We start from the raw sequence: 19,166 nt of genomic DNA on the forward strand, positions 1-19,166 counted from the left end.
TGTGTGTGTGTGTGTGTGTGCGCTTGCACGAAAAACTGGTAGTGCTAGGTTGTATTGTCTTAACAAAGCCTGGATCCAGTGGTTTGCAGCAGCAAAGGTTAATTTCATAGCCATGTGACTTCCATGATCTGACGGATCTAAAAGGGGTTCCTATTTTTTTGGATTGTTCATCTTTTTTCTTCTTGTAAGAATGAGAGTAAGAACTTCCAAGCTCATATGTAAGAGTGCAAATCAGAAGTTGACATTTTATTTGACAATGGCCTTTGGGGGACATGACTTCCATTTCCCGCTTTCGAACAGCTGCCAGTTTCCACATCCAGGTGGTCTGGGTAATGGTGGTCAAGGCCCCAGAGTAGAGGTATCAGCACAGCTCAGTGGCCTTGTCACAGTAATGATGGTTGTTTGTGGACATGTGATTTCAGTGAGTTTACTAAATTCTTTTTATTAGTCACAAGAAAAAACAATTCTGTTTTCATATGTCTCATGGCCTTATGAAAACATGCTTAAAGTCAATAGTCATGTGAGAGATGCAAATAAAAACAACAACGAGAGCCCTAGCTGGTTTTGTCAGTGGATAGGGTGTTGGCCTGCGGACTGAAAGATCCTGAGTTTGATTCCGGTAAAGGGCACATGCCCAGTTTGGGGCAATGATCCCGAATAGGGGGCATGCAGGAGGCAGCCAATCAGTGATTCTATCATCATTGATGTTTTTCTCTGTCTCTGAAATCAATAAAAATATATTTTTAAAAAACACAATGAGATACCATCTCACACCTGTCAGAATGGCTATCATCAACAAATGAAGAAAGGACAAATGCTGGTGGGTATCTGGAAAAAAAGGAACACTTGTGCACTGCTGGTGGGAATGTAGACTGGTGCAGCCACTGTGGAAAACAGTATGGAGCTTCTTTGAAAAATTAAAAATGGAACTCCCATTTGACCCAGTAATTCCACTTCTAGGAAGATATCCCAAGAAATCAGAAACACCAATCAGAAAGGATATATGCACCCCTATGTTCATAGCAGCACAATAGCTAAGATTTGGAAACAGCCTAAGTGCTCATCAGCCTAAGTGCCCATCAGCAGATGAGTGGAAAAAACTGTGGTACCCAGCAGGAGCTATGAAGAGAACTGCAGATTCCCCTTCCTTTTTTGGAGTTTGGAGGTGCCCTGATGAGGCCCAGCTGTGAAGCAATGCAAGCTGCTGTGGGGCCTTGGGCCTTCTCTTGGAAGTTCTGGGTCTGTGGCCCAGCTGAGTTTGTTAGGTAATTTTCAGGTTGCAAAGGGCCAGGGCTTTCATATGCAAAAGCCTCTGCTGCAGCCTGGGTGGGGCGGGGTCTCAGGGAATCAAAGGGGGGAGCAAGGGACTATGGCGGATTCTCAGCCCTGCCCTAAGTGGCTGCGCGTCTCAGTATCCTGATAATTTAATTGCTGCAAGCACCTCTGAGGGAAAGCCACCCTCTCGTTCTGAGTTCTGCCTGCTGCCAGACAGTCCAGTTTCTCCATGTATGAGTCCTGGGTCCCCAGAGACTTCCTGGAACCATAGTTCAGAGCAGTCGGGAGCTTGTGACTCCCTCCCGATTCAAAAAGAAGCCGCATCCTCAGGTACCAGCCCCTTTCTGCGCACTCTCGAGCCTCCGTACCTTTGCACTTTACTTCCACAGCTCCTGACCCTCAATGCACTTTTCTCTTTCCTTCTAGCTGTAGAATTTCCACTCCGCCAGCCTTCCTGTAAGTTCTGGATGATGTCCGTTCTGTCCTTTTATTGTGTTTTGAAGTTGTTGTAGGAAGCAGCAATTTCGGTGGTTCCCTATGCCACCATCTCAGTTTCTCCCATATTTATTTTTAGATATAATTCAGAACAGTTTTTTTCTCCAAAATCTTGTTATGATTTTTACTTCAAACTATATTTCCAGTGTGTGATTGAAATCGAACGAGATGGCGCCCTTCCTCCCGCCATGCGAAGAGGCACCCTGCGGGCTGCCGCAGGAATTGGGCCGGGCCCATGACGCAGGCGGCCAGGACCCGCACCTGAATCTGCCCCAGGCCCCCCCCCCCCCGCCCCACTGCCTGTGCCCACTCTGGGGCTGCACAAGCCAGCGCAGTGGCTCGGCCAGCACCAGGCCACCCTGGCCCCCTGCCTGTGTCTGCTCTGGCTTGGGCGACCCCCCTGTGTCTGTCTCTGTCTCCGCTCTGGGCCTCACCTGTGCATGCAACCTCCTTCTGTCTGGTTGTGACCTGTTATGGCATCCCAGCCTAATATGCATATTGACTCTTTTTATTTATTGATAGATAGATAGATAGATAGATAAGTACATTTTAGATTAATTCGGGAGAATATGTGCCTTTGCAATAGTTTATCTTTCTATCCAGAAATGAGTAAGTCCATGATTTATGATTAAATGGAGAAATAGAGTGTTGAAAGGCCCTGGGCAATTCCTGTTAACATCTTACTGCTTTAGATTATTTTGATGTTACACTTTGTATTTCCTCCTGATGATTGTTGACATACATATGTATTTATAATAGTAACCAGAGGCCTTGTGCACAAAAATTTGTGAACTCAAGGGGGTGGGGGGTCCCCGGCCTGTGCCCTCTCCCAGTCTGGGACCCCTTGGGAGATAACGACCTGCTGGCTTAGGCCCGCTCCCGGGTGGCAGAAGGCAGGCCCAATCCCTAGGTGCATCCCCTGGCCGGGCTCAGAGCAGGGCCGATTGGGGAGGTTGTGGTGCCACCCCCTGTCAGGCACAGAGCAGGGCCAATCAGGGGGTTGGGGTGCTGCCCCCTGTCACACACAGAGCAGGGCCCATCAGGGGGTTGGCGACCTCCCCCCTGTCACTCACAGAGTAGGGCCGATAGGGGAGTTGGTGCACCGCCCCCTGTCACACACAGAGCATGGCGTATCAGGGGGTTGGGGCGCCACCCTCTATCACCCACAGAGCAGGGCCGATCAGGGGGTTGAGGCGCCGCCACACTCACACTCGGGGCAGGGCCGATGGGGAGGTTATGGCTCTACAATGTCACACACATGGCAGGGCCCATGGGGTGAGGGGGTTCTGGCCCTACCCCCTGTTATACACAGAGCTGCAGGGCGATCAGGGGGTTTGGGCGCTGCCCCCTGTCACACTGATCCTGGTGCTGGGAGGCCTCTCAGCTCCGCTGGTCCCAGTGCTGGGAGGCATATTACCCTTTTACTACATAGAATAGAGGCCTGGTGCATGGGTGGGGGCTGGATTGATTGCCCTGAAGGGTGTCCTGGATCAGGGTGAGGGTCCCCACTGGGGTGCCTGGCCAGTCTGAGTGAGGGGCTAAGGGCTGTTTTCAGGCTGGTGGGTGACTGAAGCTCCCAACTGCTCCTTTTTTTCTTTTTTTCTTTTTTATTCAGGGCCAGCTTTAGCTCTGAGGCTCCAGCTCTTAGGCCTCCACTCCTGAAAGCAGGTATCTGGTTTGTTTCGGTTCTATAATCGAAACTCTGTATCAACTCCAGCTCTGAGATCCCAGCCGGCTGAAAGCTGGTTTCTGGGGTTTTGTTTAGCATCTATATTTGTTACAATGTTTGAAACTGCAGGCTCAGAGGCCGGCAAGGCAGGCGGGGAACTTTGGAGTCCTCCGTCACTGAAGCAAGCAAGCCTCATGTTAGTTTCAAGCTGCCTGGCTGCCGGCCGCCATCTTGGCTGGCAGTTAATTTGCATATCTCGCTGATTAGCCAATGGGAAGGGTAGCGGTCGTACGCCAATTACCATGTTTCTCTTTTATTAGATAGGATGGGCAATATATATTGAGTGCCCACCACATGCCAACTCTTATGTTAAGCACTGTATTACTCAATATTATCCTTGCAACTCATTTTTCACATGAAAAGAACAAGACTTAAAGAACTCAGCTAACGTGCCTGAGGTTTTAATGCAAGTGGCAGTGCCATGCTTCTCACTAAAAATGTTTTTGTTAGCCATACCCACGGATAAGTTTCCCTTACCCAGAAAAGGACCAAGGATCTAACCTCCAACTGAGGTATGTACCCTTGACTGGAATCAAACCCAAGACCCTTCAGTCCACTGGCTCCCAACTATTCCAGGCTAACAGCTCTGTCTCTTTCTCTCACTCGCAGGCTGCTCTAATTTCATTGAAAACATCCAGAATGTTCTTCTGGTCACTAGTATAAAGAATCTTATTAAACTCACTGAAGTCACATGTCCACATACAACCATCATCACTGTGGTCTGGCCAGTTAGATTTGCTGATACCTCCACTCTGGGGCCCTGAACCACACCCCCCAGAACCAGCTGGATCTGGAAATTGGCAGCTGCTAGAAAGGGGGAAATGGAAGTCGTGTCCACCACAAGCCATTGTTGAATAAATATTTGACTTCTGGTTTCCACTGTGACATATAAGAGCTTGGAAGTCCTTACTTCCAGCCTTACAGGAAAAAAAAGATGAACAACCCAAAACACAGGAACACTTTTTCAATCCATCTGAAATTAACTATGACTATGAAATTAATCTTTGCTGCTGCAAACCACGGAGGTTTAGGGCTTCCTGAGAACAATACAACCTAGCCTATCTTCCTCATAAGATGGAAAACATCTTTTCCACTCAAAGTGAGAGACAAGATCAAAGAGCATGATAAGAGAAGACAGATTTGAACACATCAAAATGTAATGCATCTGTTTGGCAAAACACACATCAAAAGGCAAGCTAGAGAAACCATTTGCAACTTACATGAAAAAAAGCTGACATCCATGACAATTCAGATTTGCTAACAATACAATGGAACAGAGGGCAAAAGGCCTCAAACTGAAGAAATCAGCCAAAAGTATGTGAAAGATACCCAACTGCAGTTTAAATCAAAATGAAAAATTAAATGAAAATATTGCTCTTTCTCGCCCTGGACAGGTGCCTCATCAGTTGGCTGGAGAGTCACCCATACACAAAAAGGTTGCAGGTTTGATTCCTGGTCAGGACACATACCTCGGATGTGGGTTCTGAAAATGTTCTGGAGCTGGAGAGTGTGATGCTATGGAACAGCTGCGAAAAATTGTGAATATACTCGATGTTGGAATTTACACTTTGAAGAATCATAGTTAAAATTTATATAAATTTATTTTTAATATAATATTACTACATTTTATTTAAAATACATTTTATTTTACTCAATACTGTAAGAAAAATTCACTAAAATTCTAATTGTATTATAAATTCTTAGAATTTTACCCACAATGCAAGATAAACACAAATTTTTTAATTGCGATTATTGGGGAGGGGAAGTCCTCTCTGCTGAGGCAGCTGACACAGGCTGCCTCCCAGGACCTGGGACCACAGGCCTCCCAGCAGCTGATGCAACTGGCTCACAAGCTGCAGGTGGGTCCACATCTGGGAGCTCAGTGACAGCTGTGCCTGGAGCCTGCTCTGGCTCAGGAGAGGGCACCAGAGTTGGCATTTCCTCTGTAGATATTTCTTCACCTTGCACTGGAGCTGCTTCTGTAGATCCAGGAAGAGAACATGTTACCACCATGACTGCCTTTTGTGTGCCTTCCAAGGAAGGAACCTCCCATCTCCATCACTGAAGTCCCAGCTCAAGCCCCCACCCCAGGAAGTCCTCCAGACCACAGGCCACTGGGGCACTGACCTGAGCAGCTCTGTGCTCCTGCCTAAGCCCAGCCTCTGGGAGCTCTTCTCATTGTGGCCCAGCCACGTGCCGTCCCCCTCACACACACCACCCACTTCTCCTCCTCCTGTGTCTCTGCCTCAGTGGGCTCAGGTGCTCCAGCTGTGAGTGGAGATGCTGGGCCTGGTTTGGCAGCTCTGGGACTGCAAAGGTGAGCTCTATGGAGGCCAAATCAGGATGGGAAATTCTGGCGGCCACTAAAAATCTTCAGGGTACTGGTCCAGCCAGATGCCCAGGACGCAGGAGATGGCCCTGGGGAGAGAGATAGGTAGAGAGCAGGGTCTGAGGCCTGGCCTTTCCTTCCCACAGCCCTCCCAGAGCACCACTCAGAGAGCCTGGGGTCCTGTGCCTGCTGCTCCTGCCCATCCACAAGCCAGACCTACTCCTTGTCCACCTTCAGTCTGGCAGTCCTGGCAGAGATGCGCCTGGTCACCCAGGACGGGCTGGCAGAAAGCCATCCTAACTGACAGCTCTGGATCAATGAGGGAACCACCTGTCCCCTTCTTCAGGGGGACCTGACATGCTCTCTCAGTGTCCCTATCCCCTCCCACTACCCTCTCCCCCAAATGAAAACTCCATGAGGACAAGGAGGGCTGGTGTCTACTCTGTTCATGTCACTCATTGGCACACAGTAGGTGCTCCAGGAATAGCTGACCAATGAGTGAACAAAGATAATCCGTCTGCACCTCTGGCTGCCCAGAGACCTCCTAACACCTCAAACTTTGGCTGCTACACCTACGTGCTGCCTAATTCACTAGCTTCCCTGTGGGGTTCTTCTCCTCCATTGACATTTAACTACCATGAGAAGAGAGCAACAGACAAGCTGCCACTGAGGAGGTTCTACCCGATTAGTGAGCAAGGTCCCTGAATAGGGGTGCAGACTGGGCTGGGATTAGAAGCAGAAAGGTATGAATTTTCTGAGGGGCTCACTCTGTCCACTGACCTCCCCACTCGCCCACACCACCCATATCCACATGCACAGCTCTCTGAGTCCTGCCCTTTTTCCTAGGAGAAGCCCTCAGACCTCTGCCCTCTTGCAGAGATCCCAGCATGAGTGGGATCCAGGGTTCTGCCAGCACCTTGAATTCAGGCCCCATACTCCCCTCACGGCTCTGATCCAAAGCCAAATCACATTTTCTGCTGGAGCAGAGGTCCACCATCCTCTTCACAATACGGGAAGATGCAGGCATCGGTAGAGGCCAGGAGGACGTCACATCAGCTTTCCTGTGGACACTATGAGCCTGTGCAGCCTAGTGTGACTGAATCGCTCCCGACTAGAAGGAAGCTCTGAGGTGCAGAAGCTTGGGGTCTGCTCTGCACTGGATTATGGGCAGTGCCTAGAGATATGTCTATACCTGGCAGGGCTTCTCCTATATTTGCTGAGTGAATGAGCCCAAACCTGCCCCATCTCAGATAGCTGAACCCTGGGGTTTCAGATCTGGCTTCATCCAGGACCAGGACCAATAATGGAATCTCCAATCTCTTTATCCAATGAGACGAGTGCTTAGCCCTGGGCCCTGAGGAGAATCACAAATTTGGCAGAGACTTTGTCAACAGCAAGAGAAAATGACCAATTGGCTCAAACACAGCCCCTCCAGCAGACCTCTCCACTGTCCAGGCACCCAGAGGCACCCCACTGAGAACCTACAATAACCCTATTGGGCCTCACATTCGGGGGAACAATCACTTAGAGACATGCAGTGACCTGAAGATTCACAGCAAACAGGTGGCCAATTGACCACTGTGCTGTGCAGGGGCAGGGACTCACCTGGTACATGGCTGGTCCCACACCTGTTGTAGCAAATGCTCTATAACAGCACGGGAAGGTGGTGACAAATGCGGGGTCCCTGCCCACGAAGGTGGGCAGCTGGTATTTGCCCAGTCTTTCCAGTCAGTGTGCCCAGGTGGTCAGTACCACACTGGTCCTTGGTTTTTCTCTTCTGTTCTGCCTCGTGAGGATGGAGTGTATTGGACACCACGAGAGGGTAGTGCTGGCGCCACTGGGCTGGTTGGCAGCTGGGCCCAGGACTGGCTGACCGGCCTCCGTGTTCTGTCAGGTGCCCCCATGGGAGGCCAGCACTGAGTCGGGCACACAAGGAAGTGGACTCCCCGGGAAGCAGAGTCCTGTCTTCCAGGAAAGGCAGGTGTTGATGGTGAGAGCCTTTCTCAGTAGCAGTTTTGGGGTCCTGAGGACACTCATGGGCCACTGTCAGTGTTCTGTATTGAATCGTACAACAGATCCAAGTCCTCCACCGCAAAGACATTCTCCAAACACTCCTGCTGCAGGTCCAGGTCTTCCTCCCACTCTGGGAACCTGCGCAGCCACGCCCCAACTTTATCGTTGGCATCTTGCTGCCTGATGGTCAGTGGCGATCTTCCTAGCCTTTGGCGCAGCATTTTGGGCTCCTCAAAGTCGAAGTCCTCCTCCTCTTGGTCCTGGCCATGCTCGGGATCAGAGTTGCCCTGCTGATCCAAGAATACTTCATATTCCATCTCTGAATAATGAAGCCGGGACTTGGGCTTGGGGCCGGCCCGCTGGGTGCTGTCCTCGGGGTCGATGGGCTGGCTGGACAGGGAGGCGATGTTGACCTCAGCCACTGGGGCCGGGGCCTCCGTGATGGTGCTATGGAGGCTCAGCATCCGGCCACCCTCGAGGGGTCGCTGCATTACTTCAGCCATTTCGATGGTGCCCATGGCAAGCGTCTGGTAACCCGGGATGATCTGGTTGTTAATACGCTGCTTCTTCTGCAGCAGGATCTCCAGCTTGTTTGTTGCTCTGTTTAGGTTGTGAGGATACTGAAAGGAGAAGGTCAGTGCCAGGTCGGTCTTCACATGACCACTAGGGGGCAGCAGAATCTCGTCTGACCTCAAGATCATTTTGGAGCCCTGTATTTTTACACTGATCACCACAGCGCTGAGCTCCTTCTCCAGCTTCTTGTAGATGAGCAGCTTGGTTAAGCTGAGGCTACACAGCCTGGGCAGGCAGGTGGGGCTGGAGCATTGCACCTCCCAGGTGGAAAACAAGTTCAGGGGCACCTGTGTGTTGAGTGCGGCGGGCATGCTGTCCAGGCCCGCGGGTCCCGAGATGGGGGTCTGATTTCTATCCTGTGTTGGGAGAGGGGGACATGCCATCAGAGGCAGCTCAGAAACTGCCAGGTGGGTTGGGGGCTGCAGCTCAGACCAAACCCCAAGCACTCAGTGATTGGTGGAAGAGGTGGGGCAGGAGTGATTGCAGGGACCTCTTGCTAACCTGGCGGCCTTGCATACTTAGAGACCTAAAGTAACCACAAAGGATGGTCTGAAATTAAAGTGTTTGGTTGTTTTTTAACTCAAAGCAGTGGTGTCCTAGGCTGTCATCTTCCCTGAAAAAGGTCAATCTTTATCTTAACTGAGCCTGTCTATTGTCTTTTTGAATCTCTCCTATAAAGAAAGAGCTAATATGCTAATGGTAGTCATGCCCTTGTGCCCTCACGCCATCGTGCTGGGGGACCTGAGGCTGCGCCCCTCGCCCGGCAGGGCTTGACGGGGGACCTGAGACCGTGTCTGCCACCCCGGCACCAGGCCGGGGGACCTGAGGCTGCACCAGGGGACCTGAGGCCATGCCCCCCACCTGGTGGGGTTTGATAGGGGACCTAAGGTTGCACCCCCTGCCCTCTGGGGCTTGACAGGAGTAGGGCCAGCTGGGTCTGGGTCTTACACAATTTGCAGGCGTGCACTTGACTTGGGTGGGCGGGGACTTGACTCTGGGTCCCGCGGCACGCCCCAGACTGTGATAGGAGGGAGATTTTCATATACATTTTACTAATTTTCTTTCATCTCTGACACTTCTATTATAGAGAAAGGGCAAATAGCAATATTAAAATATTGCCTCTAATTAATTCCCTTTTAATATGCATGAATTTCGTTCACCAGGCCACTAGTAACAACATATTTTTGGAATGTCAAAGTAATTTTCCTTTTTATTCAGACTCGTCAAAGCACAGGCACCGCTCTGCTCTCTGCAGAGACCACACATCTCTCATTGTTACCGAGTTCACTGTTAACTGTTAACTACCCTGCACACACCTAAGTGAATGAAGTGTGTGTCTATCATTTTACCTTTTATCCAATGACAGAAGTTTCCCTGCTGTGCTTTCTCCTGCTTCCCTCATCTATCAACAATGCACTTCATGGGACCCACACAAGTCTCCACTTTTGATTGTAATGTATAAAATGAGGTGCACAGCTGCCATTCTCCAGAGCATTATTATCTCCTTCGGTTGAGATTTTGTTTCACCGCAATTGTCTACACTGGGGCTCAAATAAACTCATAAAATTTCTGCACAGGTTTCCATGTTTTCTACATGGACAAGAGAAAAAGTTCTCGGCAGGCAACGTAGACTTGGAGGTGAGTTATAATGAGACACATTGGTGTCTTAGTCATTTCTTAGCAGAGGATGGACAGCACCTCCCTGTGTTAACAAGGTCACCCTGGGATTTCTGACAGAACATCCCACTCTAAGATGGGAACACAGAGGATTTTCCTGGGGTGAGAGGGTCTGGATATTAGGACAAGTGGGGTGTTCAGGGCAGCACTGTTGACATGACAACAGGAGGGGATCACGTCCAGGTCCCACAGCAGTGAACAGCTAGATAGCCAGCCCTGACAACAGGTACCCCTCCTGGTATGTTGTGCAGCCCAGGGAGGCCCCAACCCCTGACCTGGAGGGGCCACAGGGATGTGGTCCTCAGGGCAGCAAATGGCAAAGCAACAGACTTGGTACCTTGAGCGCCATGTCCTTTTGGGAAAAGCATCCCTATTAATCATGATGATGTGTAAGAGTGGGAGAAGGTGTGTAAGGATTGTCAAGCCAACATGGACATATGGAGATGGGCATTAAAAAGGGATAGTCTGGCCCTGGCCAGTTTGGTTCAGTGGATGGAATGTCGGCCTGTGGACTGAAGGGTTCTAGGTTCGATTCTGGCCTGAGAATGTGCCTTGGTTGGGGGCACCTCCCCAGTGGGGAGTGTGCAGGAGGCAGCTGATCAATGTTTCTCTCTCATCGATGTTTCTGGCTCTCTATCCCTCTCCCTTCCTCCCTGTAAAAAAAAAAAATCAGTGACATATATATTTAAAAAGGGGGGGGGGTGTGGAGTCTATAGAAAAATGCACAAATACTCTTACTGAGCATGACGTGAAATGGAGCAAAGTCTCTCTTCTGATATTCCTAAAACTTTGTGGGCAGTGACTTTGCATCTCATCTGAAAGGGGCTGGACAGTGAGAGTGGGTTGTGGGGAGGATACGGGCCCCAGATTCCTTTGGAAATTGGACTCTAGGAGGGACCTAGGGGAGTAGCAGGGCAGCTTCTGGAACCCAGGGCTCCCTTTGACTACATGGACCCTGGAGTCTGGGTCACCTCAGCACCTGCACTCACCCTGCAGCCATGCTGCACGCTGGAAGGTGTATGGGGCCACTGTGCCTCCTCCACGGGCATGAAGTTGAGGATTCCATCAGTCAGCTCCTCTCCGTTCTCCTCTTCGGAGCTCAGGACTGGAAATGGGAACTGTAAAGACAGTTCCCAGTCACCAGGAGAAAAGCCTCTGAGCCCTGTTTTGCTGGTTCTGTAACCCATGTGACCCTCAATTCCAGACACACACATCGTGATGCACTCAGACCTCCACTGTGGAGGAAAAGGGGTGACAGTCTGAGGGCTAGGGTTCCCATTGGCACAGATAAGGGACCCCTCTGGAACCCCACCTCCACCTGCCTGCCCTGTCCTGGGGTCTGATCACAGCAGGACCCCTAGGTGATCCACTGCCCCGAAAGCTGTTCCCACCCCAGGCTTCTCCCTTCTGGTCCCTCTTCCCCACACATGAAGGGGAGGGGATGTGGGCTGCACAGGGATGGCGCACAGAGGTGGCCTGGCCTGAATGGGTCTGACCACGGTCACCTTGTGTTACCTGAGACCAAAAGCTAGGAAGTGGATAGATACGTCGGGGACGACGGTTGAGCAAACGTCGAAGCCGTCCAAAAAAGCTCTCACTGCGGGGTCTCCGGAAGCGAGAGAACCAATCACGGGGAGCACAACAAGTAAACATCTTGCTCTGGCAAATGCCTCTTGGCAAGTGAGCTGCCTGGCGGGCTAAAATGTGGTTGCCTGGTTACGGGGGTTGCAAGTCCTGTTGGATAGTGACCTCATACCTGGGATTGTCATCCCTGAGTCCACTCATCTCATGACAGCTATGCAAGTAGTCCTGTGGGCTGCTGTCTGCAGACCCCTCTTCTCCATGAAACACCTTATCATTACACAGTGGCACCAGCACAGCCCTCTGCCCAGCCCCCTAGAAGCTCTGGGTGCAGCCAGGGTCCCAGACTTGAGGAAGCCGACCTTGGTTCAGACTCAAACCCTCATTCTTTTTTTTTAAAAAAAAAATATATTTTATTGATTTTTTACAGAGAGGAAGGTAGAAAGATAGAGAGCTAGAAACATCAATGAGAGAGAAACACTGATCAGCTGCCTCCTGCACATCTCCTACTGGGGATGTGCCCGCAACCCAGGTACATGCCCCTGACTGGAATCGAACCCGGGACCTTTCAGTCCGCAGGCCGATGCTCCATCCACTGAGCCAAACCGGTTACGGCTCAAACCCTCATTCTTACCTCTTCTTGATCCTGGATAAGTCATTGCGCCTGTCAGGCCCATCTCTCTCCTGCCTGCACAGTGGGTTATGGAGCAACTGCTTCTTAGGGCTGTTCAGGCTCCTGTGGGGGAGGAGCTGTAAAGTAGGAGAACAGTGACATGTAGGTCGTGCCTCCAACCTCTTTTTCCTTCCTGTTGTCACCTCCTCTGTGTCTGCTTTTCTTCTAATCTCACCCAAGCTCATCACATCTAGAGTGTGTGTGTGTGTGTGTGTGTGTGTGTGTGTGTGTGTGTGTGTACGTGCCAGTGCCCGCTTTCTGGATCCCACAAGAAAACGGCCTCCACATAGGGAGGAACAGGCAGGAGCTGCCCAGTGTGTCAGGATTTCTAATTTCCAGACCAACTCTGTGGGGAGGTGGGAGCCTTGGCCTGGAAGGCCTGAGCATTCCTGAACTCTGGACTCTGAATGTCATGTACCTGGGCCAATCCCTGCTTGACTACGGGATTCAGTTTCCCAGTTATCCAATGAGGGTGTGATCCACAACTACTTAAGCATGAGCTCAGCATAAAGGGCTCAGCTTTGTCCACTGTGGGTGGTTTGTGGACAGAGGTGCACCTTCGTGATTCCAGATCTGGGCGCCTTTTCAAGCAAATACTGTCTAGTCTGCGAGTGCACACCGTCTCCCCCATGCCATCTCCATGTCTGTACACGATTCCACCAGCACAGCCTTTTCCAGAGCCCTGAGGAAACCTGGGGGCACCTAGGACCTCACCTTTGAGGACACAGCTGGGTTTATCTCAGGCTCTGCATCCTGACCATCTGGGATCCTGGGCAAGGCATGGACCTCTCGGGTCACCAGTTCCCTCCTCAGTGACTCCCCATGGTCTGCACCTTCATCGTGTGGTGTGAATGTGTGCCCTCCCCGTAAGTGTGGGTGTCAGTAGTGACTCCATAGAAGATGGCAAAGGGATCCAACTCGACCTCCATGATTTGGTTCTAAAAGTCAGTGCCTGACCCAGCCAGAGTGGTTGAGCATCATCCTGTGCACTGAAGGATTGCTGTTCGGTTCCTGGTCAGGGCACATACCTAGGTTGTGGGTTTGATCCCTATCGGGGTGCATACAGGAGGCAACCAATTGATGCTTCTCTCACACATTGATGTCTCTCTCTCTCTCTCTCTCTCTCTCTCTCTCTCTCTCTCTCTCTCTCTTTCCCTCTCTCTGCCTCCAGTCAATTTGGGGGGGGGGAGAATAACAATTTTAAAGCAAATTCATTTTATTTATTTTTTTAATCTTTATTGTTGAAAGTGTTACATATGTCCCCTTTTTTCCCAATTGACCACTTCTAGACAATCCCTGTCCCCCACACTATTGGTGAAGACAATAGGCCCTCACCACCCTACTCTCCGTGTCCCTGGGTTATGCATATATGCATACAAGTTCTTTGGTTGGTCTCTTCCCACCCTGAAAAATTTTTTAAATATTCAGTGCCTACCCACTTGCTCACTCTGACCTGTGTTCTCTCTCTCTCTCTCTCTCTCTCTCTCTCTCTCTCTCTCTCTCTCTCTCTCTCCACACTGAGGAATTAGCCTCTGTGCTGTGAGTTGCTATCTGGAGAGACCCACATGGCCTGGCACTGAATGAGACCAACAGATAGAGAGGAAGTCAAGCCTTCCATCCAAACTGAATCCCAAAGGCCCCCCCCCCCCGAGTGAGTTCAGACCCTCAGTGACACAGATCCTGCCTCAGGTGAGACCACAGTAGTCCCAGCTGAGCCCTGCGGGATTCCTCGTAACAGACGTGTGAGCTAATAAGTGTGTGTTGCTTAAGTCTCTAGTGTGGGGTAACTCTCAGCAATAGGTCACTAGCACAGTCGTCCCATACCAGGCCCTGGCCCTGCCCTCCTGTCTCCCCCGTTTTTCTCCTCCCAGTTCCCTCCAGCCCCCACCACTCACTTCTAACACCCTCTGCCCCCAGTTTGTAGGATGGCTGTGAAACTTAGGAAAGGACCATGCCAAGTAGAGCAAAAATGAAAAGTGTTATTTGAAATAGGAAACAGCTTCTGTTGAAAACACAGTTCTGAGCTTCCAAGGTAAGGAGACGCTCCACGAAGGCAGGCGGCTGCATCTCCAGGCCCATTGCTAGTGCGCGCAAGTGCACTGCCATCACCATGGACCTCTAAGGTAGACCCGCCCCCCTGATTTCCAGACCTCATTTAATTTCACAAGCCTTCATCGGCTGCCATTGTGAAATCAGGATGAAGAGGGTAGACAAATACTTATTCATCTTTCTGGTTTAGAAATCTCCATCCTAAAGAGAGCCAGTGCAATGTCCCTGCGATGGGCTCACATTCTCAGTGCTTATGGTCCTCAGGGCCAGTGGTAGGTCTCATCAGACTCCGTTCAAATTTCCTTTCTCTCTGTGTCAACCTACAGGGCAGATCTCCTTGAGAGCAGGGACCCTGGGTGTGGTCCACAGTGAATACCCATTTGTCCTGACACAGTGTAGCTTGTGCGATGGCGGGTGCCGTACAAGGCTGTAGTCCATCCTCACCAGGGGTGTTCAGAGCACCAAAGAGGATTGATGTAAAAGGGGAAGCCAGGTTGCCTCCACAACCTTGTTCAGCCTTGGGGCGTGAGAAAGAATGGCCGCTGGGCTCTGGTGAGACAGAAGAGCCTCAGGAAAAAGCCCAGCTGAACCAGAGCCTAGGGTCTGAGGGCAGAGAGAGGCTCTGACCCCTGAGATTTGGAAGCGGTGCCTGTGGAGGAGATGAGTGTGTACCTCGGGCCCTGGGACATTCCCTGTCCCCTCTTCAGTGCTGTGGGCCAACAGAGGAGATGCTCAGAATGCTGCTCAGTGCGCGTGGAGCAGGTGGAGTTTCTGTCCAGGTGCAGGTGGCAGTCAGGGTTCAGGAACTGCCTGCTGCTGGTTAAACCCTGCAGCATTCTGCAACGTGGAGGCCAGGGGGCGCTTAACGCCGTGCTTTGTCCATGTGATGGGGGCAGATGAAGTTAAATGAAATGTGGGTTCCCAGGGGCAGCCCTGACTTAAAGGGTCCTTGCTCCAAAGCTCCTCAGTCAATTTCCCCCAAAGTCCCATTGTCCTGGCCCTCAAGAACGTCACATCCTTAGAGCAGATGGCTCCTGAGAGACTAATTCTTCCCAACCTATGACTCATAGTAACACGACACAGGCGTAGAAGACACAGACTTGCTCAAGGCTCTGAAGGATTGCAGAGTTAAATTTTATAGAATTTAAATTAAGTTTCTATTTAAGAGTATTTAATTATATTTTTTTAAAAAAATAGACTCTAGGTTACTGAATAGTATGAGAAAAATACAGTAAAGTTATAAACATGTATATGATAAACACAAATATTTTAAAACTTCATATAAAGGAGGGGAGGGAGCCCTCTCTGCCATGGCAGCGGACACACGCTGTGGCCCAGGATCAGGACCAGAGGTTTCGAAGGAGCTGAGGTGAGTGGCTCACAAGCTGCAGGTGGGTCCACATCTGGAAGTTCAGTGACGGCTGTGCCTGGAGCCTGCTCTGGCTCAGGAGAGGGGACCAGATTGGCCTTTCCTCTTCAAGTGTTTCTGGATCTTGCTCTGGAGCTGCTTCTGTAGATCCAAGAGGAGAACATGTTACCACCATGACTGCCTTTGTGTGCCTTCCAAGGATGGGACCTCCCATCTCCATCCCTGAAGTCCCAGTTCAAGCCCCCTCCCCAGGAAGTCCTCCTACTGCAGGCCCTGGGCACTGACCTGAGCGGCTCTGTGCTCCTGCCTAAGCCCAGCCTCTGGGAGGTCTTCTCTGTGTGGGCAGCCACATCCCCTCCTCCTCACCCACACCACCCACTCCACATGCACAGCTCTCTGACTCCTGCCCTTTTTTCTAGCAGAAGCCCTCAGAACACTGCGCTCTTGCAGAAATCCCACCATATGTGGGATCCTGAGTGTGGCCACCTTCTCCAAGTCACAGTCCCCATACTCCCCTTAAGGCTCTGATCCAAAGCCCATTCACTTTTTCTGCTGGTCCAGAGATCCACTTTCTGCTTCACAATACATGTAGATCAGCGATACTTTCAGGAAGAAGTCACACCGACTGTCCCGTGGACGCTACCTGCCTGAGCAGCCCAGTGTGACTGAATCCCTCCTGACTAGAAGGAAGCGCTGGAGTGCGGTCCTGGGGGCAGCGCATTAGCTGAATGAATGAGCCCAAACCACCCCCATCTCAGAAGGCTGGGTGAGCCTGGGGTCCCCCTGCTCACCCCTGGGATTTCTGATCTGGCTTCACCCAGGACAGGGATCCCTAATGGAATCTCCAATGTCTTTATCAAAAGAGAAAACAGCTTAGCCTAAGGCCTGAGAATCACAAATAAGGCAGAAGCTTCTTTAAGAAGAGAAAATGGCCAATAGGAACAACCACACCCCCTCCAGCACACCTCTCCAGAGTCCAGGTTCCCAGCAGGCCTTTTCTAAGGGGGCCTCCCTCCCAATAACCCTATGAGGCTGGGCCTAGGCTCTCCCAATGTTCAGAGAAGCAAATACTCAGAGAGGTGCAGTGACCTGAAGACTCACAGCAGCAGGTGGCTGAGTAACCACGGTTCTGTGGAGGGGCAGGGCTCACCTGGTACATGGTGGGTCCCACACACATTGGTTAGTAGCACATGTTCTGTATTAACACAGAAGGGTGGGAGGGATCAAGGTGGGGACACTGCCCAGGAAGCTACTCACCAAGGATTTGACCAGTTTATCTAATCCATGTTCCTGGGTGTTTGTATAGTACAGATATATGTATATATATTTGCCTTCTGAGGGTCAAGAATATTTGGAATCCAGAGTGAGTGATGCTGGGGCCACTTGGCTGGCTGACGGCTGAGGCTCAGGGCTGGGTTGACAGGCCTCCATAATGAGCATAGGATGCCCCCAATGGGAGGCCAGCCCTTGGCCTCTGGCTACCCAGCTCTGAGTCTGGGCACAGGGTGGAGCCAGCTCCCTGGGAAGCAGAGTCCTGGCTCCAGGAAGGGCAGGTGGAGAAGGTGAGGACAGTTCTCCCTGAGTGGGTCAGGGTCCAGAAAAACAGACTTGCTCATAGCTTTGAGGGTTTATAGGGTTAAATTTTATAGAGTCTAAATTAAGGTAATATTTGGGAGTATTTCAGTAAATGTTCTCTACAGTACACTGTATGTTATTAAATATCATAAAAATATAGTAAAAGTATAAGTATAGGTAACATGAACAGAAAGCTTCTAACACTGCATCTAAATGGGGGTAGGGGGAGAGGCCTCTCTGCCGTGGCCGCTGACACGCGCTGTGGCCCGGGATCTGACACCACAGGCCGCGCAGGAACTGGGGTGAGTTGCTCCAATGCTGCAGGTGGTTCTTCTGCCTCTTGAAGTTCAGTGAAAGCTGGGCCTGGATCCGGCTCTAGCTCTGGAGAAGCCACTAGGGTGGTGTTGCCTCTTGAAGGTTTTCCTCATGTTGCTCTGGAGCTGGTTCTGTAGATGCAAGAAGAGGACATGTTACCACCCTCACTGCCTTTTGTGTGCCTTCCAAAGGCACACTCCCCCACACCACCCCCCAAAGGCCTCCTCCTCCTCCTGTCTCGGCCTCAGTGGGCTCAGGTGCTCCCGCTGTGAATGGAGGCACTGGGCCTGCTTTGGCAGGTAGGAGACTGGAAAGTTGAGCTGTATGGAAGCCAACAGCATCATCAGGCTGGGAAATTCTGGCGGTGCTGGTCCAGCCTGATGCCCAGGATGCAGGAGATGGCCCTGGGGAGAGAGATAAGTTGAAAGCAGAGTCTGAGGCCTGGCCTTTCCTTCCACACGGCCCTCCCAGAGCACCACTCAGAGAGTCTGGGGTCGTGTGCCTGCTGTTCCTGCCCGTCCAGAAGCCAGACCTACTCCTTGTCCACCTTCAACCTGGCAGTCCTGGCAGAGACGTGCCTGGTCTCCCAAGAGTGGCTAGCAGAAAGCCCTCATAACTGAGAGTCTGGATCAATGAGGGAACCACCTGTCCCCTTCATCAGGGGAATCTGACATGCTCTCTCAGTGTTCCAGACCCCTCTGATGCCTTCCCACGGAAATGTCAACTCCATCAGGCCAGGGAGGGTTGGTGTCCACTCTGCTCATGTCACTCATTAGCACACAGTAGGTGCTCCAGAAATCGCTGAGCAATGAGCGAACAAATGAACTCTGTCTCCATCCTCGACTTCCCAGGGCCTTCCTATCACCTCAAACTTTGGCTCCTGCGCCTACCTGCTGCCTAATTCACTAGCCTCCCTGTGGGGTTCTTCGCCTCCCACTGAAACTCAACTCCCTCAGGGCTGGGTACACTTGCCAAGCTGGCCCTAAGGAGGTCCTACCAAATTAGTGAGCATGATCCCTGATTAGGGGTGCAGGCAGACTTGGATTAGGATTGGAAGACTATGAATTTTCTGAGAGGCTGACTCACCACTGAGCTCCCACTCCTCTCCCACACCACCCGAATCCACATGCACAGCTCTCTGACTCTTGTCCTTTTTCTAGGAGGAGCCCTCAGACCTCTGCCCTCTTGCAGAAATCCCACCATGTGTGGGATACAGGGTTCTGCCAGCACCTTGAATTCACACTCTCCATACTCCCCTCATGGCTCTGATCCAAAACCGACTCACGTTTTCTGCTGGAACAGAGGTTCGCCTTCCTCTTCACAATACGGGAAGATGCAGCCATAGGGAGAGGAAGCCGGGAGGATATCACATCGGCTGTCCTGTGGACACTCTGAGCCTGTGCAGCCTACTGTGACTGTATCGCTGCCGACTAGAGGGAAGCTCTATGGTACAGGCTTGGGGTTTGCTCTGTGCACTGGATAATGGTCAGTGCCTAGAGACTTGTCTGTACCT

This window comes from Myotis daubentonii, chromosome 16, assembly GCF_963259705.1.
Source record: "Myotis daubentonii chromosome 16, mMyoDau2.1, whole genome shotgun sequence".
Lineage (NCBI taxonomy): Eukaryota > Metazoa > Chordata > Mammalia > Chiroptera > Vespertilionidae > Myotis > Myotis daubentonii.